Source organism: Ptiloglossa arizonensis, chromosome 5 (genome assembly GCF_051014685.1).
Source record: "Ptiloglossa arizonensis isolate GNS036 chromosome 5, iyPtiAriz1_principal, whole genome shotgun sequence".
In the NCBI taxonomy this organism is placed as follows: Eukaryota; Metazoa; Arthropoda; class Insecta; order Hymenoptera; family Colletidae; genus Ptiloglossa; species Ptiloglossa arizonensis.
This window is the reverse complement of record NC_135052.1, coordinates 10611617-10639552: the sequence shown is the minus strand read 5'-3', so window position 1 is coordinate 10639552 and position 27936 is coordinate 10611617. Positions and strand designations below refer to the sequence as shown.

The 27936-nt window shown below is 48.6% G+C and overlaps 1 protein-coding gene across 2 annotated transcripts in view; it reads left to right on the top strand.

Moving 5' to 3' along the window:
- Soxn (SRY-box transcription factor soxNeuro) overlaps window positions 1-27936 on the top strand; it is a 193180-nt gene that overhangs the window by 145427 nt on the left and 19817 nt on the right. Inside the window, exons 3-4 of one of the 2 annotated variants that reach the window (XR_012992316.1) lie at window positions 11132-11258; window positions 23577-23736. The exons of the other annotated variant lie outside the window; for it this stretch is intronic. The gene's annotated coding sequence lies outside the window, so the exon portion shown is untranslated. Of the gene's footprint in view, window positions 1-11131; window positions 11259-23576; window positions 23737-27936 lie in introns of those variants that run through there. 2 annotated transcript variants of the gene reach the window in all.

Here is a 27936-nt window from a genome sequence, read left to right as displayed (position 1 = left end):
GACCGTGCCCCGATGATGGCATTCCATCGTGCTCCGCGATCCCTTCTTCTGCCCCCCCTCCTTCGCCACCTCCTCGAATGGGTTTCTCTCACGCCGCCACGTGTACTACCTGCCCCGAAGGAATCTGCGTCGACGTTGTACGCTCGTTTCACCCGAGTTCGATGAATTTATCGCGTCGAAGCGAGACCAGGCGTGGAGAGGTCACGAGACCGACGAGTTTGTCTTTCGTACGATGCACCGATGCACCGATGCACCGAGATTCGGTCTAACGACCCGTATACCGCGATTCAAGGGGATTCGGCTGCCTCGTAAATCTCGCTCGCGAAGCACATCGGAGTGTCTCGAACCAGAGGCTCGGAACGTTTCGACGGTGTTTTAGAACGAGGGATCGGAGATGCGTTTGCTTTCTAGTCCGTTTGCGATACAAATTTGAATTTTAATCACGATTTCGCTAACGACCAGCGAAGATTCACCGGTTCGATTGAATAAAGATTGCGGACGGTACAGAGGGTTTATCGGTCGAATCGAGTGGTGTTTGTACCTGCTCAAACTAGCGACGTAAGAATGATTCGAGTAAGTGTTTTATCTTCTGGTGATTCAATAAAGTATCGGTATTATTTTTTAAAACAGCAGCTATCGGTATTATTTTTTAAAACGGAACGCGTGAAGTTCAACACGTTCGTTGCCGAGATGGTAAATTTACTTCCTTGCATCCGGGAGGTCCGTTTTGGAGTTGAATTTGTCTCGCTCGCTACACGTTTACCGCTACCATTTTATTGGCCTTGTGGTCGGTATATATATATATATATATATATATATATATATATATATATATATATATATATATATATATACTTCTCGAGACCCATTCTTTTCCAAGACTCGACTGTGTCAAATTTTAATGAGGTAAATACGAGCGGAACCACGTTCCGTAAATACTTTGCTTTATTAGAGAGCACTGTTCTCATTGGCAACCCCGGAGCGACTCTCTGAAGTAATTCGTGATTTTTGTAAATCGATTAAAGTATCTTTCGATCGCGAAAACCACGGAACTAATTCGGTAACGTTGCGAAAAATTATTGTGTATCGATTCTTGCGTCGATCGATACCTCACGCATTATTCGACAGCAACGTTGCGTCAATGTAGACGAACATTTGTCGTAGGGGTCTCTATGAGACAAGCACGTGATCTAGTCTATGTAAAATCGTCGGAAAAGGTCCCAAAACACGACGATCAATGTCCAGAAAAAAATAACCGGTCATCTCCTTTTATACGTGCATCTAGCGGCACGTTAACAAACGTAACGTGACATTGTTCGTAAGAATAGAATAATAACTTTACACCGACCAAACGAGTCTACAGATGTTTGAAGTAAAACGATATTTGCCATTCGAATTATCGTTCGCTCGGTATCTTGACGAGTGTTTGAATGTCTGTGTCGAAAGTTTCCATCTACTGTTCGTTATTTAGATTATAAGGATAACCCGAGTTGCATTTATCGGTTGTTTTCACACGTCGGAGGTGAACGTCCCGGGTGACTATGCGTGTTGCAGATGTTGTTATTGAAGATCAAGATCGTTCAAGATTACCTTGCCGGTAGTCGATCGAACAAATTAAATACTTTCTATGTTCTGAGCTCGATAGAGGGAGTTGAAAAATACATACTCGCTGATAAAAGATTGCCCACGGTTGTAGCAAATGATCCAATCCTCGAGCTTCGAAGCTTTTCAACTAATCATAGATGATATTAAACTTTACTCCGGTAATAATTTTAAAAAACTGATCAACCGGATGATGATCGGACTACTAGGTGATCCTGGTATCAAGAGAGAGAGAGAGTAAAATACTAATTCGATTCAGGGTGTATCTCCTTGGGATTCTTGAACGGTTAATGGCGAGATGGGTTAGAAATGATCCCTGTTCAATTCAGGACGCGACAATCGCCAAGTATTCATTTGGAATGGTGATGGAGTGTTCGTTTGATACGTAGAGCCGAGATAAGATTGAGAAGCGTACAATAAAAGTCTCTCTGCTATCGGGACACTTCTCGAGGAGCACATTGTCGAAGATAGTTGAACCCAATCTGTTGCAAAAACAAGTTCGAAACCTCGACTTTGGGAATGTTGCATACATAGATCTGCTTCTAAATACCAACAACGCAACGTAGACCTGCTTCGAACTATTAACAGAGACCTTGCGCTTGCGAATCGACAAAGATCTAGAATGGAATACCCAGCAAACGATTCCCAAAGTTCGTCTCTCTTTCCATCGAGGATCCCTCGAAAGACGCTTACCGTATAATTCCAATACTCGAATTCCTCGTCCGCTCATCCGAACCTACCTAACGCCAACGTTCTTCTTCGAAAAGAACACGTTTCGCGCGTCACAGTTTTCTCCCAGAAACGAGCAATTAAACGCGCGATGAACCGTTCGAATCCCTCTCCCTCCCCCCGGCTCACCCCCGGTACCCCGAACAACGTTCCACGATTAATTACCACGCGCTCGCGGCCACTAATCGCTGTCCTGCATCGAAACTCCGTCTACGGCGCGTCCGCATAGACAAACCCTATTCAAGCGTACGATCGATCATTCATAAACCCCGTCCGTCAGGCTGCAGGGTGTCAAAGGGATAAAGTCGTCATCGTGGATCAACCGGCGAGGAATTCGCTGACTCGGCCCCGGAGGTCACCGCCGCGGCTCGCCAAGGTGACATCTTCATCTTCTCTCCCCTCCCCGTTAGCTAGCACGGAGTCGAAAAGGACGCGTCCTCCTCCTCCTCCTCCTCCTTCTTCTTCTTCTTCTTCTTCTTCTTCTCCTTCATCCATCCCTCCCTCCCTCCGCGTGCCTCGTGGCCGCCCTTCGTGGCGAGCGGGATGACTCTGCCGACACGTCTTCGGCCAGTCTGCGATGCGCGGGGCCTGATCGGTACGGCCCTTGCCAGGGCCCTTTGTCGGTCGATCACAAGACACCTGGACACCGTCTCGGTTATCTTCCTCCTCTCCCGAGCAGCCGCGACGGGGTCATCGAAAGGGTATCCTCGATCTCTCGGGGCTCGGGACGGGACTGTGGAGTAGAACCACGGGCCAGTTAACACCGCGGTGTCACTCTTTGCCGAACGTGTTTGGCCGATGCTTTAGGGTCAGTTAACACCGAGGGCGGCGCGCTTCTGTGATGTCGCCCGGTCGCGAGCTCTTATCGATTTCTGGAGCTACGCGCTTCGGGACCATTCCCTTTCTCGCGAGCTCGTTCGCCGAGTCACGATCCGCGGAACCGTTTCGGATACTACGTGGAGGATGATCGATGTTCCTACGGGTTCCAGAGTCGTCATTAGGTTCTCGATACTCGACGATGATTCGATGCTTCTTCGCGTATGGATCCGGCTCGGCTGTCGCTGGATCCACTGCGTGGAAGATGGTTCAGGTTGCTCCTAGTTGGACAATCGCTACTAGGATCTCGATACTCGACGATGATTCGATGCTTCTTTACGCATGGATCCAGCTCGACTGTCGCCGGATACTTCGTGGAAGGTTGTTCGGATTGCTCCTAGTTGGACAATCGCTACTGGGATCTAGATATTCGGCGATGATTCGTATTTTTATTTTCTTTTTTTTTTACGTATGGATCGAGCTCGACCATCGCTGACAAATACGTGAAAAAGATCGCGTATGTTGGTACTCTTGGTTGTTGATTCTTCGCTAGGATCTCGATACTCGACGATGGTTCGAATCTTCTTTGCGTATTCGGTCTATTCTCGTCCTGTCACCCGATTGCTTTTCAATTGTAACATCGATCACCTTTTGGAAAGCGAAACGTTGTTTCGAGAAGGAACGACCTCGGGTAGTGCACTATGCGAGAAGTAGGTTAGACCATCGAGGTTTTCGTTCCACTGAAAGATGTTTCGTCAGAGGTAGAGTACATAGACTAGAAACAAAAAATCGTCGCAGACACGCGCAAATTTAACCGAATCCCGTACTTTTGAATTTTATTCCGAATACTCTGCGCGACTGCTTATTTGAGAAAAGATTTAAATATATATTTACTTCGAGGTGAGCTCTCTAACGCGTTAGATTCTCCAATTTATCGCATCGAGAACACTGTTCCATTCGAACGAGATGGTATTCTTTCAAACGGTTCGACCATTGTGCAAGTTTTGTCAGGTTCCCGTGAAATTAAGAAATTCTCGAACCCTGCGCGTTAACAATGGCGAATCTAAACTTATCGGAGCTAGAAGCTAATTGCCTCGAGGTACACTTTGCTGTTCTCTGAAATCGATACACTTGAAACTAAAATCTCGAACGGGGGAAAAATTAACAAATATAAAATTCGCGAACGATCGTACCGAAGTACCGAACGTACACGAAAAATTTCATATACAATAAAAAGAGTCCGATCGCATCGAATCGTCATTATCTAACGAGTTTCCAGGTAATCGATCTGAAATAAAATTGAAAAAAAAGTTAAAAGATCGGCACGAAGCGATATCGTTGAAAAGATTCCATCTTCCTTCGTACAGTGTCGAAATGAAAAAATCAACAAATAAAGAGGCCTCGAAACTGCATCGGTTTCGCTCTCGATGCACCGCTGTGCACCGATACCATAAGAGAGTGGAGAGAATCGTTCGACAAATTCCCCGTCGCACCGTTTCGATCGCGTTTGTTGCCGAACGTATCGTCGAAACGTTTGTTGAACAATTAATCGGTGAAACACGGAGGAATTTCGCATCGAGTCGTAAATCACGACGAAACGATCGCGATGTGCGCGCTCGAAAGTCGTGCCCGTTGGTCGATGCACGTGGCCCGGTGTGCGCACGCGCGCGTGTCTGCTTATTTTCGAGGTTCTTCCGGAGATTAAATTTACACATAGTAGCGCCGTGAAACAATGCCCGGGCCGTTTGCACGCTCCTGCAAATATTTGAGTGGCGGTGTTTGCCTTCTATTCGCGGTAGCCGAGGGCCTCGAGCCACCGTGTGTACACCGATTCCCCTCCTGCACTCTTCCTGATCGATGTTTGCCCCGGCCACTTCGCTTTAATTGCTCGCGAATCGCGCCGTAATGACTGTCGAATCGTGCGGCCTGCGCGCGAGACACGGAGGGGGAACGGAGACGGCGTCGAGACGCTCCGCGTCCGCGTGTCCTTCCTTTTTTCACGAAATAGTACCGCCGATCGGGCGCGCGGTTCCCAGAGAAATTCTTCCATCGGATCGAGCGAAAATTCATCGCACGGATCGAGACATTTTTTCAAAATGTCCGCGACCGTTTCGGAAATATCGGACCTTTCAATTTCGAAAATATCGGCCTTTTCCACTGTTCGTTGTCGTATTTCAAATTACCATTCCGATCCACGTTTTTCCGAGTCGATTCACCGCGATTCTTTAGCAAAGATCCGTAATCGGAGAATTTTCCAGAGTATCGGGAAAAGTGGACGATAATCGTTTCGAAATACGAGGCTCTTCATCTTTCACTGCGGATAATTATTTTTCATATTACCACCTCGAGTGGATTAATTTACAGAGCAAATTACCAAAGACAGAAAAATAGTATATATAATGTCACGGACCGCGTGTTTAAATTATTCGTTATTACTTCTCGTACATCTACTTCGTTCGTACTCTCTGTACCTCTTGCTACGTCCGTTACGCGCTATTTTTATTCTCTTTCGTCGACGTTCCGTTCGTTTGCTTCTTCTTCTCGTTGTATCATCGTCGAAGCGTTCGAACAAATACCGGAACAATCCCCGTGCGATCTATTCCATTCTTCCAGTTCTTCGCCGGGGTGAAATTTGATTAAAACTCGTCCGATCGAAACCGATATCTTCTCCGGATAAATGATCGCAGTGGAACGTTTCGAGAGAACGTTCCCCTCTTCGACGGGAGGAGATTCTAATGCCGGTTCTCGATGACTTCTTCGCCCGGTTGGAAATGGAACTGCGCGAAATACTCGACTCTGGAAATTGGAAGGTAATACGAGTGATTTTCGAATGGTGGGGGAAATGAAAGGAGAGAAGAACCGGGAGGGAAAGGGGGTTGGAAACGGCGACGAACGGGAATAAAACCGACGGGAACGAGACGGGGCTGGGTTCCACGGCCAAACGGGGGTGGGGGTAAAAAGTATCGGAACGACGAGTGGGATTAGCGGAAAATAGAGGAGAAATGATGGATCGATGGCGATAAAAACGCGGCGACGAGTAGCGTGGTCAGTTATTAATGCAGCCCCGACGATGTCACGGCCGATCGAGAATCGACGGAGGTCGCAGCCATGGAAGCTGGGGTAACAGTGGAGTAGGGGGGTAAAACGGAGCAAAAACGTGGCTGTCGGGGTGATTTGGAGATGAGGTCGCTCGCCGGAAGTTCCGTCGCACCGGAATTCATAAAAACTAGCGGCGCGGGCCATCGTTCGCGGAGGATCGTTTCTCTCTCCTCCTCGCGGGTTTGTACCGCGTTCGACCCTCCGTCGTTGGTCTCTGTTCTCGGGGGTGAGCTGCACGGGAGGGATGACCACGATGAAAAGCGTCACCGAAGAGCTGGACGAGGAACACCGCGGAGGCGAGGAAACGCAGCTCGTCGACGATCCTCGGCTTCCAGGGAATTAATTTCTCGAGCCCGGAAAGAGCAAATTTTTGCCCGCTTCGAAATTGCGACGAGAGATTTCGCGCGGACGAAGACTCTCACCGAGAGATAGCTATCGCCGAATGAATATTACCAACCCTTGACAGACGTATCTCGTCTGGGAAAGAGGGATCGATTTTCGAGAATTCTTCGCCGAGCTCGAAAATTTCAAGAGTGGAGAGTTACACGCGAATCTTTCGACACGATTGCAACATCGAGCAACGAATTGTTTTTTTAAGGAGGCGAAATATAAAACGGTGTTACGTTCGGAGATACGGGGATACTTTTATCGTTCGTTGCACTTCGCTGCAGGTTTCGATTTAAGCGACTAAGAGACAGACCAAATTACGAACACGTAATTTCACTTTGCACGAATATTTCGAATGGAAACTCTGTTATTCTATCGTACCTATCTTAATTTTCAAGGAAAGTTGCACTAAAGGTGTAAAACGAGGGTTAAGTTCGAACGATTAGATTTAGAGAGCGGGAAGTTTCTTTGCGTATCGATTTGGAAGAAAGTACACGTCTGTCTGAAATTTGGTACACGTTACCGGAGTATTCGTACAAATTGTACGGAGCGTCGATAGTTCGTTCTTCAATTGCGTGTTTCGTTAAAGGATACGAAGAAGAGAAGAAACGGTACCCGTAACCTCGAGTGGGTGAAAAATGCGAGTAAACTTTTCTCAAAGTTCTCGACTCCCGCAAAAAGAAAAAAAAGAAAAAAAGAAAACTCCGTCGACTTCCCTCGAGCGAAATATCGTTCGCTGGTTTCCTCGCGCGAGCAACAACGAACGAACGCGCCATCTTCCCGCGAATGGAATTTCCATTTAGCGCGCGAGCCGCGTTGCCCTCCATTTCGTTTACGAGGGGAGATGTAAATTTCGCGATCGATCGGCCGTCGTCTCGTCAGGGTCAGAGGCGCGAGCTCGACCGCCCCGGCCCAGGGGTAGTAAATAAAAGTCCAGAGTTAATTTTTTTCGAACAATGGACCGGGCTGTTGTGGTCGCCGGAGGGGGGTTGGATGCCCCTCTCTATTATTTTTTTTCTCTTTTTTCTTTTTTTTTACATCGGTCACTACCACCCGACCGCGACGCAATTCCGTGTCGTCGTATAAATCGAAAGCTAATGGGATTCGCGAACCCGGATCGCGGCGAGTAGAACTCGCCCCGTTTCTCTCGTGGAAACACTATTCCAGCCACGGCGAGATTGTCGTGTTCGGAACGAAAACAACGCGGCAAGATATTCTCGAACAATTACCGGATCGTCAATTTTCTCTCCCGTAGCCGAAACTATCGTCCAACTGTCGCGTTCGCGGAACAATACCGCGAATGAACCGCGGTTCTCGGAACGTTCTCGAAGACGATGGTCTCTCTCTCTCCGTGATTGTACGGGGGTGAAACGGGTGGGTTGAACCCGTGATCCACGAGAATCCAACGGTCGCGTTTGTACGCGACGTTGGCTCTAATTAACGCGTTCGCGGAATCAAAGACGGGGAAAAACGAATAAGATCTACCGGAGCCGAGCCGAAAACGGCTGCGCGACGGCAGACGTCATCAAGACGGCAGCGTTGCCAAGGATCCCGTAATTAGAGGAAGCTGATTTTTCATTTGTCGGGGTATCATTGAGAGGTTCTGCTCATTAGCCGTTGGCGTCGACGGCGTCGGTGCGCGGCGCTCTCGTGCCAGCCTGAGCATCCGCGGCTGAAGGATGCCTCTGGTTGGCTAGCCGGTACCCCCCGCCCCCGGTCTGGTTGGTCTTTGGGCTGGCTGATAAAGGCGCATCCTCCTCTCTTCCGCTCACCTTTTCCCTCGTCTTCTCAGACTTCTCCACCTCTCTTTCTCTCTCTCCCTCTCTCTCTCTCTCTTATTTTTATCCCGTTTATCGTTTTTCTCTCGTTCTCTCCTCTCTCTCCCTCCCCCCTCTCTCTCTCTGTCTTATTTTTATCTCGTTTATCGTTTTTCTCTCGTTCTCTCCTCTCTATCCCTCTCCACTTCTCTCTCTTATTTTTATTCCGTTTATCGTTTTTCTCCCGTTCTCTCCCTCTCCCTCTCTCTTATTTTTATCCCGTTTATAATTTTTCTCTCGTTCTCTTCTTTCTCTTCCTTCCTCTCCCTCTCTCTCTCTCTTATTTTTATCCCGCTTATAATTTTTTTTCCCGTTCTCTCCTTTCTCTCCCTCTTTCTCTTCCTCTCCCTCTCTCTCTCTCTCTCTTATTTTTATCCCGTTTATCGTTTTTCTCTCGTTCTCTCCTCCCTCTCTCTTTTAATTTTATCCCATTTATAATTTTTTCTCTCGTTCTCTCCTTTCTCCCTCAGCGATCTCTTCCTCTCTCGGTCTCCGGTTTCTCTGCTCCACTTTTTTCACGATCGTCGGTCAACGAAACGTTCTTCGCGCGAACGTTTCTGGTCGAAAGGCGGTGGTCGATTGTTCCGTGATCCTCGTGGCCACGATTCCCGAAGCGAACAGTGGATGCACGCGCGTAGACGTTAACGAAGCGGGATCGTTATTCGCTGTCACGTCGTGAATCGACGCCGGCTGTCTTCGCAGGACGAGCAACGCCCGCTGAAAATTCGACGCGAACCGTCCAATCGACGTGGCTCTCTGTTCGTTAAGGATACTTCTAGTGTCTCCGGTGCACCGTCAGGACGAGAGACGCGTCGGATAACAAGACGACGAGCCACGGCTCTGGAATCGTGACCGTCTTCCGGTTCGCTTCCGTCGAAACGTTTCGGGAGGGAGTATCTCCACGAACGGGGATATAAAATATTACCTGTCCATTGTATCGGAATTTTATCTTCCCGGTGTGCTCGGAAGAATAAAATTGGCACGATGGAGACGATCGGTACTCTTGCTGTTCTTTCTTACCTTTCTTTTTCTTGGTTTCTGACAGCTCCGCTGGGTTCTTCTATTATTTCCTCGCCGACTGTTCGTACTTGTCTACAGATACGTATTTACTTCTTCGGACGTAAATACTAGAAGCTACGGACGTTGTACCGCTATTTAACGATACGGTCGAATATATCCATACATTACACACGCGATAGTTATTAATCTATAAATTATGTTTTCTTCGATAGCGAATTTTTAACGTTTGATAATACTTGCGCGAAGATCGGACCAAAACTATCGACGGTTTTAAACTCGTGGAATTCTTGCGAGCGAATAACTCCGAATTAACGAATCAAGAACGATGCGAGTGATGGTCGTTTCGAATCCGAAAGCACTCGAATGATTTCACGTGAATGAAAAATACTAATAATTTTAAAGCACGTACAATTTCTCCACTTTCGTTCCTACGATCGTACCACGGGGAGTGTCCAATCTTATCGTACGTAAAAGTAAAACGAAAAAAGATTATTAATTTCAAAACGATGCAATTTATACGATCGTTACCGTATATTTATAATTCTTACCCCGACTCTTTTCTCCCCTCCGTCCGTTTTAATTTTGTAACTGTACCGCGGGGAGTTTTCTCCCGTTGGTTCGACGAATAAATAAACACCGCCATACAACGTTCACCGTGGCAACGATCGAGAAAAAAAAATGACCGTTCGTTCCGCGAATAATCCCCGGGTTAATAAATTAAGGAGGACGCGAGCGACTGTCGTTCTCGAATCAATCCGGGGCCCCTCGAATGTTGTTTCGCGCGTGGGCGCGAAACGATCCCGCGCGCGGCGTTAAGTAACGAAGCCGGCTCATTACTTCTTCTCGCGTGACGTTTGCGCGCGCTAGCACACGAGAGGAGTAAATGAAAGACGACGAGGAGAAAAGGCGTTTCTTGCTTGGCTCTCTCGTCTCGTTTACGGCCATCCGTCATTTTCACACCTCGACGAAGATCTATAACAAGGGTCTCTGAACGCGGAGCTCGAGCCTCGTGGGGTGGGGTTGGAGGGAGGTGTGAACGGGGGAGGGGAGGGGGACGAGGAATTTTCAAATTGAAACGACGAAACCAGTCGAAAATTCCCTCGCCGTTGTACGCGTTACGAAAACGAATCTCGATCGTAATATTCTTGTCAGACAGTGATCATGAAACAGGTAAGAAAAGGATTCCTCGTTACTGCTTTCGAAAACAAGACGAAACGTTCCTCTTTCGAGGGAACGTGGATCGTTCTTCTCCGTAAGAGAAAATGGGAAAATGTACAGGACGGGCCCGAAATACCCGGTACCCTCGAAACGAATCGAAACATCCTAACGGAACGATTCTCTCGTCGAGGGTTTCGTTCTCGAGACGTCTCTCGAAACGCGTTTATTTCGAATTATGTCACGGTTCGGTTTCAAAATTCGTCTCGATAACGAAACCAACGAGCAAACGTTCGTTTCGTTCTCGTTTCCATCCGTTGAATCGTCACTGTTCTCGAACGTGCCGCGTGTTTCGGTCCATCTTGCGCACAAATGCTAGTTTCTCATGGATGTTTCAAGTTTTCATTGATGCCACTAATTCAACACCAGATAACAGTCTCACGGTCACGCTGACTATCCGAAAGGATTCGACTGATCGCTCAGACGTGTCGTGGTGTGTGTTTCAGGGATTGGAACGCGACGGGCAACGTGCGCGTACAAGAATCCTGGCCAACGTGAGCGTCCTTCGGCACGGCGAACTCGAACCTCTTCAGCACCGAAGGATCAGGCTCCTTGATTGTTTCGCGCCTGACGGTGAGTCCATTCTCCTTCCAACGAGATTAGATAACACGCCGCTTACTTATTACGCGCTCGCTGTCGCGACGTCTACGTGGTTAATTAACACGATTAATAGCCGTTCGCGCTCTACCGCTATTATTTACACACGCGGGTTCCTTCTGTTCCGTGTCTCGTGTTGATTCAACGGTACCCGAATAATCGCACTGTTCGATGTAATTAGAGAACCGGCTCGAACGACTCTCTTTCGTATCATCGAAACACCCGCGAACGTAAATTTCTTATTATTCGTTCACGGGCTGGCGAACCTTTGTAAACGGGACAATGCGTGCACAATCCGGGGGAAAGAAACCATTACACGGTGCACGATTTAATAGCGGATGCGCGGGAATTCGTGTAACCGTTCAGAGTTGTCCCGAAAAAGTTGCGACGCAACTTTGAAAAGCCACGTATGTTCTATTCCGGTCGACGCGATCGTAATCTCGTTAATTAATATTTTTGCGCAAGGTTGTTCCGTTTAACGATATTCGTCGCTGAAAGATTCACGGGCACCGTTTCGAGCAACGTACCTGTCGGTGATTCCCGCGAACAGGTCCTCCGTTGACAACGGTTAATTAGGTAGCAAAAGGTGAACGTCACGCGCGAAGAACGAGTGACGTAGTGGTCGGAAGATTAGCTACGCGTCGCGTAATTGGATCGTAGAATCGACGGGGAGGGCAGTCTTCTTTGACAAAGTTTCAACGAGGCAGCTGGAGATCGACTAGGTTTATTCTACGCGTTCCCGTACTTCGTTTTCTCCTCTGGTTTTCCTTTTCTTTTTATTTCCCCGTGTTTTCACCAACGACGCGCCGAGAAAGCAATTACACGGGCGTTAATTGATTCGAAGTAGCGATACACGTTGTCCCGAACCGGGATCACCGTGACGCGTCCCCGTCGCGTCGAGATTTCGAGGGACGAGCGATCGACGGATCCGATCGATCGCAGCCACTCTCACGCCGTGACCGATTCCCCGGGGTCGGATTAAAGTCGCCGATCGAGGAGCGTTTTGCCCCAGTTTCGCGTTGACAGCCCGATCCGCGCGGCGAGTACGTTCCGCTCGGTCGAACCTAGGCGATCGACACCGTCGATAGCCGATCGATCGATCGAACGGCCCCGAAATCGTTCGATTCACAACCGTCCCGCGCGCTTTCGACGCTCTCGATCCGAGAAATAATCCGTGCGCCGCTACGAACCAACTTTAACATTTTTATCGAACGATCCGTCTTTTCTTTTCAATTCGATACGCGCAAGGTTGCTCGATCGACCCAATTGAACGAATAAGAGAAATAGAATACTCGCGCGAGAAGTCGATGTAAATTTTAGGTTAGATTCGGACTGAACGCCACCTCGAATCTTTGCACGCTCGTCCTTCCCGCGTGCTTGAATCGAAACGAAAAAATGAAACAATTTTAGACTCCTTTCGTTTGAATTTAAACATCGGTACTATTTTCGTTTCTTACTTACTCTTATATATTTTTCTTTTCTCAAGTACAGACGTTAACGAACGCGTGCAAGTTTCCATTAGACTTTTCTAAACAGAGCAATACAATTATTCTGTTTCATCGATTCTCAAACTTCTATTCCTACGATCCACTCGAATCGATCTTCCGTTGCAACGAATATCGCAAATTTACTACACCGGAGCCTTTTCTTTCAACGCGACCATCCACGACAATTTTTCTCGAATCATTTACACTCTTCTCCCAAATTCTCCCATTTCTCCGGTCGACGATCCACGGTAACAATGTTCGTTAACTCGATCGTATCCTTCTCGCGAATCCAGAAACTAGTTCGATCCATTTCGTTTGGAAGTACACGATCACCGTTCGCTAATCGACTTCCGTCGCGAGTTCTTGCCCCGAGCCTCGCGACCCGTCGACGGGACAACGTCTCAGTCCCCGTAGGCTCGATTAAAAATTGAAACGTCAGGTGGCGGAACGCCCGTGAAAGGCTGGCGCGCACGCAGGGCGAGGTGTCCCGAATTTTTTCGAAAGGGAAAGCTCGAGGGGTGGGACGGGAATGCGCCGAGTCATTCCACGGATCCCGGTTCGACGGCGATGGGAACCTTGAAACGGGCCTGCGGAGCTTCGGGCATAGACGACAGCTATGAAATCGCCGGTGATTGCTCCTCCCGTTTCATCCCTTTCGCCCGGTCTCTCCGCTCCGGGCTTCGAAACCGCCGCGAAATTCGTAACTGGTCGCTCGGATCCTTCTTTCGCTTCGAAAAAATTCCTCCTCGCTCTGGAAGCCGAAGTTCACCCTAGGGAGTCCATCGGTTCTTTCTCGATCCGTTCTCTCGTTAGTTCTTTTTTTTTATAATTGGAACTGTTACAACGCGACTGACTTCGGGAAAATGTCTCGTCGCTGTAAGCTTATTCTAGGGTATTCGTCGGGTCTTTCTCGACCCATCTCGTTACATCAGTTTTCCATCATTAGAATTGTTACGACAGATACAACTAGCTTCGGAAAAATGTCTCATTGCTGTGGAAGCTGAAGCTTATTTTAGGGTATTCGTTGGGTCTTTCTCGACCCATCTCGTTGTATCAGTTTTCCATCATTAGAATCGTTGTAACAGATACGACTAGCTTTGGAAAAATTTTTCCTCCCTTTGGAAGATTAGTTAACCCCGGTGCGTTCCTTGGGTCACTCTCGACCCATTGAAACTATTACAATAGACGCAATCGGATGCTGGAGTTCACCTTCCGCTTTAGAAACGTGTCTCGTTGCCCTAGAGTTACGGTTGATCCTGATACCTCGGGTCTTCTTCGACCCACCCTCTCGTCGTACTATTCTTCTACAATCAAAGTTATTACGACAGATACAAACAGACCGAATTCTTCTTTCTCTACAAAAAAAGATACCTCATTGCTTTGAGAGTCAAGGTGTAACTCCAGTATATTTTTCAATAATCAAAGCTATTACAATAATCGCCTTTCCTTAATCGTCTGGTTGCATCGCAAAGTTAAAAGTCTCGTACACTGTAGGGTATTCGTCGGGTCTTTCTCGACCCATCTCGTTGTATCAGATTTTCTATAACTACAATTGAGTAACAGATACGACTAGCTTCAGAAAAATGTCTCCTTGCTGTGGAAGCTTATTCTAGGGTATACACCGAGTCTTACTCGACCCGTCTCGTTGTATCAGTTTTCTATAATTCGATTCGTTCTTGATCCAAACAGCGATCGTACGAGAGGACGCTTTAAGGTTAAACGTCGACACAGTTCGTCTCTCGAAAGTGACGCGTTTCCCCTGAAGAAAAAAAAAAATAAGTATCCTCGAAAGGTGAAAATCTCCCCGAAGGAACGCGTCGCCGTGACAAACGCTCGTAATCAATTTGCGCGTTACGGCGAGGAGAAGGTCGCGCGAGTCGCGACGTCGATTTTCCTCGGTCGCGGATTTCCGCTGATTCATGGAAACAACGAGTTCACCGGGTAAGCGAACGAAAAGGTGGCTGGCACCACGATCGAGAAGATTAACTCGTCAAAGATGACGCGTCTATCCCCGTGTGTCTCGCTTCTTCGCCCTATAATTTCCGAAGTATACAGGACTAATGGGTTATCTCGGGTAATTAGCCGAGAGGCCGTGTTTCTTCGTGGCGGCAAAAACCAACGTGATCCTCTCTCTCTGCTGCCTCTTCGTGCCCCTCGGTTCTCCGCGATTTCGCGCGCACTCATACACCTCTATTTGCGTACAACGCGTCGATTTCTTCACGCACGTTCCTTCGACGCGTCATCGTCGAACGATGCCTTTACTGGATCGCGATCGATCTCAATATGGCCCTCCCTCGCTCGAAACTGGCTATCAAAAGTGTCCCGGGGACTGCTCCGCGACGACACCGTTCCGACCCTGAACCCTCTTCTTGCGCTCGCGGAACGGCGGAGGGTTGCTGCTTTTTTCGAAGCGTCGGAAATTCTCAGCGCGAACACGTTGATCGGGTAGGCGTCCGCGATTATTAACGGGTCACATTTTTCTATTTGTCTTCGGTGATGAACCGTGAAAAGAAACTCTTGCCACTTTTTTGGGGCCGAGTACAGCGCGGAGTGTTGCTCGTTTTTCGAAGAGTGTGAAATTGTTGGCTCGAGGACGATCGACTTCGCGTCGAATATTAACTTCGAGTTACACGTTTTTACTCGTTCGTGGGAAAACTTTGGGAAGAAACTCTTGCCACTTTTTTTCAGGGGTAACGCGTCGAATAGATCGTAGATCGTGTCAACGAATCGGTACACCGGGTTTGTTCGTTCCGTCGGTGTTCTTCGGAAATGTTGCCGCTTTTCTAAAAGCTTTCGTAAAATATCAATTACGCGCGATTAATCTCGTTACGCGACAAATTGGACAATTTACCACGGGAAGTTTTCTAATTTCGTTTTCTGTACTTGGAATTAAATCCGTCCACCAGCTTCTATTTGCATTTCCTCGGACAAAATTGAACAATCCGTCTCGTAGAATTCTGTGATTTCGTACCGGTACTTAAATCTCGGTTTCTCTGTAAAGTGCTCGACCGTTTCTTTCAACAATTTCGACCACCTAACTTGAACGATTCCACAATTTCATAAGACTGCATTAATTTCTTCGTTAAGTTCCGTTCTTCTCATCGCTCGTTTCTTCGATCTTCTCCAAAATGGACCAACATTGTCCACAATCTTTCGCTAAAATGAACATTCCAACATCAAAAAATTCTATTTACGCACACTCGTGCGAAAGCTTCTACTAGAATCCTCCACAGAATCCTATACTTCCCACCACCTATGAATTCGGTCTCCTTCGAAAGGAACCCTCCACCGATCCACTTCCAATTCTCGCCTTATCGAACAAACGAAACAATCGAGCCCAGAGAACACCATAATACCGTACAAGTGATTCAAAGTAAATTCCACCGCAAGCTTCCATCTCGATTCCCTCCGTAACTCTCCGAACGCAACTTTTCCCGCGAAAACGGCCCGTCAGCTCGATCACTCGACCAACGAAACGAATCCAACAATAATCGACGCTCCCCCGCTCGAAAAACAATTTACCCTCCCCTCCGGGCGTTTCTCCGCGCAATTCGCTGTTTCTCGAAACCCACGAGAACTGTCATCGTCGGGACGCGTCGGTAATGGCCGCGAGCGACAGCCAATTAATTATTCCGTCGCGATCCAGGGCAAACAGTCGTCGAAGACGGCGTGATCGTTGATCGGGTCCTCGTCCGGGACAATGGCCGAGCGTTTATCGGGGAGAGGCGATCGCGATCCCGAGATACACCGTTCGCGTTTGGCTAGTGTGTAATCGGCCGATTAAACGCGACCGCGGGGCCCCTGGGCCCGTGAATTTGGCAATTACGGGGCCAGTTGCTAATGACGAGCGACCCGACGCGAGCTGTAAAAAGGTGTCGGGCGAACGACGACGGGGAGGCTGCTGCCACGTCCGAGAAACTCGTATCTGCCGAGTCACGGCGTGTAACGAACTCGGCTCTCGGCCCGAGACTCGCCCCCTTGCTCTGCCCACCACCGAAGCCCCCAACCCCCCTCCTTTATCGAAGGCGATGCCAAATCCTGGCTGACCGTTTCCCTGTCACAGGATGAGGCGTCATTAACGCCCCGATACCGGGAACGAGGTTACACCTTGATTATTTCATTCCCGACCGAGCTGTTATCCCGTTTCTGGCGAAAAGAGGGCGTCGTTGGTTTCCTCGCCTGGACGCGACCAACCGGATACGAAATCGATGTTTCAACGCGGGTACACGGGGGTTGAGGTAGCGTTAGAGGATTTATGGTTAACCGGGGGCACATATCGCGGATTCGAGGTTCTTCCGGGAAATACGAGTTTCGAGGAACGTGGCAAATTCTCCGTTGAAGGGCACGGTTGGAGGGAACTTGGTTCAGTCGAGTCTTCTATCGAGGAGTGTGTAATATATTTGGTTGTTCGGAAAGTCGTTTCCAAAATGAAGAATGTATAATTTACTAAAATGTTTATACAGTGTATAAAAATCGTGTTTCATTTTCACCAAAAAAAAAGAAGGAATCACTTTCCGAACAACCTAATAGGATAGTATTCTACTTTGAGAAGATAGAGAGTAGTACAATCTATCAGAGACGTATCAAAGTTTCTCGAAACTTTGGACAGTTCGCATCTGTACGTCGAACGCAAAGTACAACGGGTGTTCGTTTCGAATTTTTCACACGGGTCTGAACTCGCGATTCGCATCCGTAAATCGATGTAAACGACTGTCTGTCGGGCCATCCAGGGTGAATTTCCGTGGCAGAGGTAATCATCGATCCCTTAACGGTCTTGTATCCCGTGAATGAGAGAAGAGAAAAGTTTCGTAAAGAATGGAAATTTTTCGGGTCGGCGAAGTCACGGACTCGTACTACTGGATCGACGATGTCGGGAATCGCGGGTTATTTCGTTCCTCGAGCGTCGATTGTTCGTTCGATGTTCCTCGATGGAAAACTCGAATAGGTAGCCAACGATGGAAGACGACGACGCCCGAGCGTAGCGGGGATTTATCGACGAGCGATTAGAGACGAGTGGCGTAAACGGTGGTTGCAAAATCGTGGAAGGCGGCAGGGTAGGGGGCGTAGACCCGAAGGTGGCTGGTTCGTTAATTACTGATTTTCCTCGGTCCGCGTCACTTTTTAATTGACGCCAGAAATTGAACCAGAGAGCCAACCCGCTCGATCGGCGAGCGCTCGTTCTCGCCGAGTCATCCACCGTTCCTCGTCTCCTCCCCCCTACCGCGCCTTCTTCCCCGAATCATCGTGCCAGGATCGGAGGTAACGCATCCTCCGGATGGATTCCAACGTCTTTAATAATCCTGCATTCGAGAGAGTTTCGCGTCGCTTCGATGGAATATTTCAACGTTTAAATGCCGCGTGATCCGGTTTTGTATCGCGGAAAGTCCGTACACTCACGAACGCGATCTTCGCACGGTGAGACTAACAACTATCGTCGACTGTACACGAGATCGTGGCGTTGAATTTACTTCCTCTTTGTCTTACCGAGATAGCTGCTACGCGATAATGAGAAAGGTTCGTCAACTGTTCAACTTTTACACGCTCTTCGCTCGGTGTATCTAACTACTCTTAATTGCGCAAGAGAGCGATCTTACATTCTCTCGCTTCCCCTTTGTGTTTTTGAGATCATTGCCAGCGTCTAGAGAGAAAGATTCTCGGGGTTGTAGATTGCCCGTTTCATTCTTCAATTTTTATCACAGATATCGCGTTCGAACGACGATCGAACGCTCGTTCGCGCTCTACCCCTAGTTTGGTCGTAAGGTTGGTTTTGTTTCGTCCCTGTTAAAAATGATTACCACAAATATTCAAAAGGGACGAAAGTTTCGCGTAACGTCGACGGTATCTCCAAAGTGCCCCTTCCTTTTCGAAAGACCTCGGACTGATACAATACCACTGTAACACCAAGAGAGAACAATGTATTTCAAAACTTTGTCGAAGAAGGACTCCTGGAAGGACGTCAGCCTTTAATTGTATCGAGAACGACGATCGAGCGCATTCACCGACACGTTTTTGCTCGGTATCTTAGAAAATAGACGAACCCCCGCCGATACCGTGAATTATGATTCTCTGTGATACCATCGTACAATTCTTCCACTCTTTCAGTCGCGGTGAACCACGCGCGAAAAATCCCTGGAATCGTAACCGATCCGCTGTCCGAGTACGAACTATGGAATCATTGTGTTACGCGACCAGACATGTTACGACACTTCGTTTTACGATCCCATCTAGAAATCTCGGCCAATCCTCGTTCATTTATACCGAACTCTGTCACGGTAAATATCACGCCACGAATCGAATGCATATCGATCTAACGGTTTCGATTTCAAAGGGTAACACACGTACCGTCCTCGTTCGAGACTTTCGAAGGCATTCGCCCATTCTGCGCCAGCAACTCGGAAAGAAGCATTCCGTTGAAACGAGAACTCTATTCGATTCGATAGCGGAGACAATTCCTCTCGGAGACTCGCGAAAAGAAAAACTTGTCCACGATACCGTGAAAGGATATTCTACATTTCAAACGCTAATAACGGTATCCTTTATAACGACTGTATAATCGTTGTTCCAGACTCTCGAAGCATTTGTACCCTCCCAGCGTCTCGAAAAGAAACGCGTTTGTACAATTCTCGAAACACCGCTCGACCTCGTCAACGTTGCAAAAATTGGCGTTCATTTTCTCAACCGTTCGGGCCAAAGGATATTCCACGTTTCGAAGGATGATACGATTGTTATTCGAGACTTTCGAGGCACATTTACCAGTTTCATACCAATAATTCGAGAAGAAACCTGTGTTCCCTCTACCGCGAGTAGTTTTCGAGAACCTGCCGAAACACGAAGACGCAAAGATGTCGTTTGTATCCATGAACAATCGGGATACCCGAACTTCGAAGGATATAATAACGGATTGTTGTTCGGAAGTCTCGAGAATTTAACCGATTCTCTCCAGCAATTCCAAAAGAAACCCTATCCTGGGAGCAATTTTCAAAATTCGGTCAACGTCGCAAAGATGTCGTCCATTTTCACGAACAGCAGACAAAAGATACCCGAGACTTCGAAAGTTGTAATAACGGATCGTTATTCGAAAGTCTCGAGTCGATTCCTGTCCAGCAATTCCAAAAGAAACCCTATCCTGGGCGCAGTTTTCAAAATTCCGTCAACGTCGCAAATATATCATCTATTTTTACGAACAGCAGGCAAAAGATACCCGAGACTTCGAAAGTTCTAATAACGGATCGTTATTCGAAAGTATCGAGTCGATTCCTTTCCAGCAATTCCAAAAGAAACCCTATCCTGGGCGCGATTTTCAAAATTTCGTCAACGTCGCAAACATATCATCTATTTTCACGAACAGCAGGCAAAAGATACCCCGAAATTCGAAAGTTCTAATAACGTTACGATCGTTATTCGAAAGTCTCGAGTAGTTTACCGATTCCCTTTCGGCAACTCCGCAAGAAACCCAAGCGCGAATTCTGAAAACGCAGCTAGCGTCAAAGACGCGACAACCATCCAAGGTTCCGCGCTACCATCTCGCGAGGGTCGCACCGTTCTCCAAGAATCCGTGTACCCAGCCACGGTAACCCCGGGAATGTTCTCTCACTCGTTGACGGGACACCGTGACGGTAACTACGCAACGTTCACCGAAATCGTTGACGGTGATTCGCGGAAACGGGTCCGCGAAACGATCACGTTTCCGAGTCTCATGGACAGGTGTTCGGGCCGCGTGTCCCTAGCTGTCAGTTCCCCGGTTAACCGAAACACTGCCGATGACACGGATCTTTGTCTCGGTGGCAACTACCGTCCGCCTTTCCCACCCCCCGCCTTCGGAGGAGAGCGGAGGAGCGTAAAAAGCGTAGAAAAGGGGTTGGTCGGTCGGTTTCAGTACCTGTTTCAGCGAGTTCGTGTCTCTGCCGATGGAACGGTCGGTTGGCCACGGCCTGGGCTTTCGTCCTCGTCGTGTCTCCGTCAGCCAGGTCTCTACGGGCAGGCCACGGGGCTGTCAACGCCAGCAGGCTTCTCACCCTCGTAAAAATAATTAGGGAGGGCGCGGGGGGTGTTCTCCGCGGCGGTATTGCTGGTCTCGTTCGTTCGGCGCTATTGTGCCAATCGGATCTCGGCCGATAAGCTGCGGAGGAACGGGGCTTAATAAAAATTCATTTGTCACGGCCCTTTGGAGACGACGCGCGGCGTTTCCACGAGTCGTGGTCCTCCTCGTATTCTTCTTCTTCTTCTCGTTCTTCTTCGTCTTTCACGGTTCCTTTATTCCATAGGTCTCTCGCGAGCCTCTTCTGCGACCGATTGATTTCGCTTCAGTCCTGGTTACGAAACTAGTCCCTCTCGCGATCGCTGAAACGGTTGTCCGGGGCGAAGTAGCGAAGTAGAAGGAACATCCTCTGATAGCCAATGGGCGATAAACGCCAATCGGAGTGCTCGTAGGGAAAATGTGTCGTAACGCGAGCAATTCGAGAGAATTTCACCGAGTTCGAATCGAAAGGAAGAACCACGAGGAAGTAACGGGAGAGTTATGTATTGGGTTGTTCGGAAAGTCGTTTCCAAACTGGAGAATATATAATTTAATCAAATGTTTGTACACTTTAAAAAAATCGTGTTTCCTTTTCACCGAAATAAAAATAAAATGCCTTTTCGAACAACCTAACGGTTGTGGATTAGGAGTAGGCGTGTTCTCTAAGAAATGTGTGTCGTAATTCGTGCAAATCGGTGAGAATTTAACTATCGTAGGTCGGGTAGCTGGTGGTGAAAAATGAACGAAAGAGCGAACCGTGAAATAACAGAGAACGATGAAGTAGTTACGGATACGGAGTAGGCGTGTTCGCTGATCGCTGATGGGTCGATAGAGCCTAATGGGGTGTAGGAAAAACGTCGCGGTGTAACGCGAGCAATTCGATGGGAATTTAACTTTGTTTGGTAGTTTATACGCGAAGAAAATTTAACGGAAGAAGGATAACGCAGAAGATAATACGGTAATTATGTACATAGAATAGGAATGCTTTGTAATAGTAGTTGGCAGACTCTAACGAATCGTAGAGAAAAGAAGTATAGTAACGAGAACAATTATTTCCCTTTCGTGAATTCCGTTTGATAAATAATTCGATTACAATAACATCGAGTTGTTCAATTCTTGAGAAAATTTCAACGAAAGAGCGACGAACGTGCACCAGTAAAGAGTAATTATGGTAATCGTGGGTACGGATTGTAGCAGCGATAGATATTCGATAGCAGAGTAGGAGTGTCACGGGGTTAAAGAATTAATTTATCCACCTCCCTCCTATAATAATTCATCGATTATATAATCGATAAAACTGTACCGATCTCGTAAACACGTTAGAAGCTTCTGATCGTGCACGAGATCGATTACTCTCGCAAGGTTCGCGAAAGAATGGTGATTCGGGGAGTCGATTCGCGGCGATCGATCCGCGATTCGCTGGTCCACGTTGACGTCGAGACGCGACGAAAATCGAGACAATGGGACACGCGTAACGTCGAACATGGCGTCCCGCAACACGAGGGAACCGCGAACCGATCCCGTCGGGGGAAATCGAACCGCGGAGTCCTAACCATCCCCCGAAATCGTGGCGTACCCTCGGGAACGGGATAGGGGTAATTACTCGCGATTATTAATTACGCGATACACGTGTCTGGGCTTACGCGGAAACGGGACCGGGCGTCCCGCGGGAGAGACGAGTTAATAACGGGTCCCGAGATCGTTCCGCCCTGACGCCCCGGAACAATCGGCGATCGTCGATCCGCGGAATCGCGAAGACTGCCGTGGTGTCCTTTTCTTCTCGGGTACTTGTTTCTCTCCTCTCTTTTTTCCCTGTTTTTTTTTTTTTCTCCTTTTTTTCCGTTCTCCTTCCGCTCGAGTCTCGGAGGAGTTCCGTCGGCGGGCGCATTGCGAGGAATAAATTAATATTGCCACTTCGACGGTGGCACTGAAGGCTGATCACCGATCGAGCGATTGCCTCTCGTTTGTCCGCTCCACAAAAGTGGAACCCTCTTTGCCTCCACCTCCACCTCCTCCTGCTGCTTCTCCCATCCTCCAGCTCCCTCTCCCGTTCCTTCCCTTTCGCTCTCCCGCGTCCCTTTCCGCCTCTTTCGCTCCGTGATTCTCAGGCTGCTTTTATTGTACGCGCGTCGCGTCTCGTTTCGCGCGCGTGGTTTTTTCGGTAATTCGGCGAGGTTCGATCTCCAGTTCGGATCACGGGATCGTTCAGGGTACTTTCCGTAGCGAGAATTCGCCATTGGACGAGGACAGAATCCCGACGAACGTTGCTCGAGAATTCGGGAAGTAGAATCGGCGCGCGAGTTGGAAAGAGAGAGTTTTGCAGGCGTGGCGTAGGTAATTGCCCAATGGACTCGATCGCGTTTGAATATTTGGAAAAAGGGTACCTCTTCCTCGAGAGGAGCGCGTTCGAGGTTCGATCTCCAGTTCGGATCACGGGATCGTTTAGGGTACTTTTCCGTAGCGAGAATTCGCCCTTGGACGAGGACAGAATCCCGACGAACGTTGCTCGAGAATTCGGGAAGTAGAATCGGCGCGCGAGTTGGAGAGAGAGACTTTTGCAGGCGTAGGTAATTGCCCAAAGACTCGATCGCGTTTGAATATTTGGGAAAAAGGATATCTCTTCCTTCGTCGAGAGGAGCGCGTTCGAGGATAATTATCCGCGTGATATCGATCTCCCCCGATATCGTTTCGCGAAAGGTATCGGCTCTCGATGCTCGACGCGTACGCCACCCGTTCCATCTCGGCGAATATTGAAAATATTGACGTAAGTTTTCTTTCGTTTTGTTTCAGAGCGGGAACACCGTGCACCGAAGCGCCGCGCGAGGCTGCCCCAGCCCAGAACCAGTTATGAACATATGATTAAGCTCGTTTTAATAAGTTTTTATGTAGATCTTACGCGTAAGGATGTATAATAAAAAAAAGTAAGTGTTGAATAAACGAGATACGTTGAGACGGGAGGGGTCCGGCAATTATTTCGATCATCGAGGATCATCGTTGCAACTCCCCGTCCCCCTTCTTCTCACGGATGATCGGAGGTTTTTCACGTTGCCGTGAAAACACCACGATTTCCATCCGCGAGCTCGTTCTCGTCGATTATTTCGGAAAACGTACGAGTCGTGCTCGCGCGTCTTCGTTCTTCTCCATCGCCCACCCCCCTCCCCCTCCTTCTTTTTCTTTCTCTCTCTCTTTCTCTCTTCTCTCTCTCTCTCTCTCTCTCTCTCTCTCTCTCTCTCTCTCTCTCTCTCTCTCTCGCTCGCTCGCCATTTTCCAGAGACGTTCGAGTTTCACCATTTTCGAGGCGTGTTCCGGTGCAAGACAAACACGAGGAAAGCAGACACAAATATAGACAGAGCCATAGGCGTAGACACAGTCTCTCGTCGAGGTGAAGCGGAGAAGCGGAGAAGCGGAGAAGCGGAGGAGAGAAGGAGCCGGTCTTCGCCATCGAGTCGTAACCCTGGCGACGAGACACCCTGGCCATCCTCTCCGGATTCTCTCTCGGAGGTTCCTCTCTCCTTCACGGGGATGAGCAAACTCTCCCCGCGGTGTAACCCACCCTCGGCGGATAGCAAGTTGCAAGGACGAGGGTTGCCGGCGAGGTCTCGCCTGATTGGCGGCCGTGGACTATCGACCAACCCGCGACCGGCCCTTTGTTTTAGCCACCACCCTTCGTTATATCGAAGGTACCTAACCCGAAGCCGAGGAAGATGAGCACGCTCTCGAGAGAGGAGAATTTCTTTCCCGGCTGCGCTTAGAGAAAATCGAGCCGGCTCGCCCGGAAAACCTGACGGCCTCGGGATCGGGGATTGGGTGGCACCCGCTTTCCGATACGGAGTTTCTTTTAAATTTATTCGGACAACGATTGTTCGAAACTCTCCTCGCGTTCGAAGGCCCACGAGGAACGCTACGGAGAAACCCTTGTATCTCCGCTGCCTACGTATCGATGAAAACTTTTACGGTTTACGCAACGCGCGTTACTCGGGTACAGCTGTGTGTATGTGTGTGTGTGTGTGGGTGTGAGAGAGAGAGAGAGAGAGAGAGAACGTTTCGTCGAACGGATCGGTTCTAAACACGGCGAGTAAGAGGTTCGCCGAGCGGAACGTAGCATTTCATCGATATGGAAAGCTCGGGTTTCCTCGGATCGCGTTCCTCGTGGCAATTTGTTGAAAACCGTGGCCGGTGTACCTCCGTGGACCTTGTTGAACATTTATTCCCGATGATCCACTTTGGGGTGAGCGTTGAGCTTTTTGTGTCATTTTTTAAGGAAATCAAAGTTGCGCGAAGGTGGTTCGCGTGGAGGTTTTCTTAATGCACGAAACGTGGAGTGAGAATATATCGGGTTACTCGGAAAGTCGTTCCGTTTTCCAAAATGGGGAATATATAATTCAAGAAAATGTTTATACAGTCTGAAAAAATCGTGTTTCATTTTCACAGACTGAGAAATATCTCTGTCTTTTTGCGAACACGAACACGATCGAAGAATTCGATTGAAAGATACATCGTTCGTGGAAAGAATCGAAGACTCCTGTAAAGTGTAGAGCTATCGGTAAGCAGCGTGATAAACCGTAAGGGGAATAAGAGTGTCATTGGTATGCGAAAGAAAGAACGTAATCGCGCTGATTTAATACCATCGAGACGAATTTGCAAAACTTACCCTGGGCCAATTAACCAACTTACCTTGCATCAATTTGCCAATTCGAATACCCTCTCACTCCGAGTATCCCCCGAAACGTTTTCCAAAGTCACCATTCGCACTTTTTTAGTCTCTAAACGTTTCAACGCGTACCATTTCGATAACTCCGTATTTCTGGCAGGAAGCACCGTTCCCTGAAATATTTCCAAAAAATCTTGCAGAGCGTCGAGAACGTCTCGTCGTTTCTCTTCTCTTGGACAAACACGATTAAAAGTTGCATATTGTTCAGTTACTCGAGTATCCGTATCGACGAACGGTAAAGTTCGACGCTAGACGAAGTACCCTAGAGTCGCAAAGCTATGCATAATAAAACGATACGTAAATCCGCGATCTTCTCCAACGAATCATCGAGATCCGCGACGCGACGTGCCACCGAACGCGAAACATTCGAAATTCAATTTGCTCGCGAGGAACGTCACTACCGTGATCCGAAAGGAGACGACGAAGAGCCACCGTGCCCGGGTGACAATAAAAACCAGTGTGGAAACACTACACACCCCCGTGGCGAAATACGAGAAGAGACGGAAGTTCCCAGCGACATTAAGGAATGATTAAAGAATCATTAGGGGCGCGTAGTTGGAGCAACGAAATCTTCTTCATTCTTCCCTCCATCCCTCTCCAATTACGGAGGCGTCGATGCGCTCTCACCCCCTGTCGCTGACCAGCATTCCCCGGAGTCCCCATTTTTTTAATTAATAGAGCGTGCTACAACGAGCCGGGGATGCCTACCGGGTATACCGCGCCACACGTACCTACACACACACAGACGCATACACACATCGATGCACTCGTATACGTGCGCGTTCGCACGGAGTTCACCCGGTCGGTGTTTGTCTTCGTGTTACCAACACACGCGAGGAATCCACCGAGATAGAAAGAGAAAGAGTCGTCCCGTTGGTGCACACGCGAGAGGGCTGCGATTCGAGCCGAAGGAAGAGGAGAAGAGAAGCTACGAGTAGGAAGAGAGGAACGAGCTCTCTGCCGGCAGGAAGAAGAAGGGGGGGAGAGGTGGGGCCCGCGAAGGGTTTTAATGAGGATCAGCGAGATAAACCCACCTCCGGCTCCGTTTCGCTTCATCCACCCGCGCCCCCCTCTTCTCTCTCTCTCTATCTTTCTCTCTTTCTTTCTCTCTCTTCCCCGTGGCTTTCCTTTGCACCCCTGTTTCTCGTCCGCCTCGAAATCCTCTCCTTTTTCCCTCGCGTTCCTCGAGTTTCCCTTCTTTTCCCCTTCCCGACGTGCCCCTCTCTCTCTCTCTCTCCGTTCTCTATCCTCGTTCTCACGGTGTCTCCTCTTCCCTCCGCAGTGACGAAAGATTCTCTCCGTCCTCCCTGTACGATTCCCCCGAACTTCGTTCCGTCGGGTGGGACGATAGGGGGTGGTTGCTTCTTCCGCGTTCTTCCACCTAGACGTTCGCAACGCTTCTCCGTTGGTCCTTCGTTCACGATTCCCGCCACGAAGACTCCGTGTCCTTCTCCGTTCGAATTCCTCGCGACGTCCCTCTTCGAACCACCCCCGTTGCCGCCCCCGTTCTCCAGGACCACGCGGAGTCGCGCGCGATGCCAAAATACAAAGGAGAAAGTAATTTCTTTTCCCGGAGATTTTTCGCCCGCGGAGAGAGCAGAGGGAAGCAAGGACGGCATTTTATTTCACCACCACCACCACCCCACCGCCCCACCACCCCCCTCTCCCCTTCGTTGGCAGCCCCCCTTCCACCGTTTCTGCCGAATTTCTTGGCCAGAGGGAGCAATACCGCGACGCTGCGCTTTCTTCCAGGCTTGGATTTTCCTCGCTTTATTCTCCCTTACCCCCGACACTCTCGATTTTACGTACAGTGTGCACGTGTACGTGTATGCAATAAACGCAAACGGTGAATGTTACACGAGTAGGCGGCAAATTGGTTTTACGTAATTAAATTTCCAGAAACGCGTGCAACTCCTCGATAGTAACGGTGTTTACGAACGGACTTCTCTTGGAAGCCTCTCGGTCGGGTAAAAGTACAGGGTTGAAAATGTGAAACGTAACAGAGGGGTTGTCGTCCATTCGTCGATATTCGTAGAGCATTGTTTCCCCGCAACACTTTCGCGGGAAAATAAAATTTTCGATTTTTACGAGGAGGTTTACTTTCTCGTTTTCTCGAACCGAGGAGCTCGTTTCGTTCGTTTGTTTAACGTCTTCGGCGCGCAATGTTCGCGGTATTGTACATTGTAAAGTATTATAGAAGAAAGGTTCGGTGACTGTGACGAGAAGCACGGCCTCGATATCACCGTATATTTTTAGAGCAAGAATAAAATATCACGAGGCGAAGCGTTAGTATTCTTTAAAGTAATCTCGAGACGTCGTGTATTTTCTACTTTTCTTTCTGATTCTCCTCTCTTCTCTTTATCCCGTATTCTTTTATTACTCCCTTATTGTATTATTTTCAAGGTTGGGTCAATAGCAGCGTGCAACTGGACCCCGCTT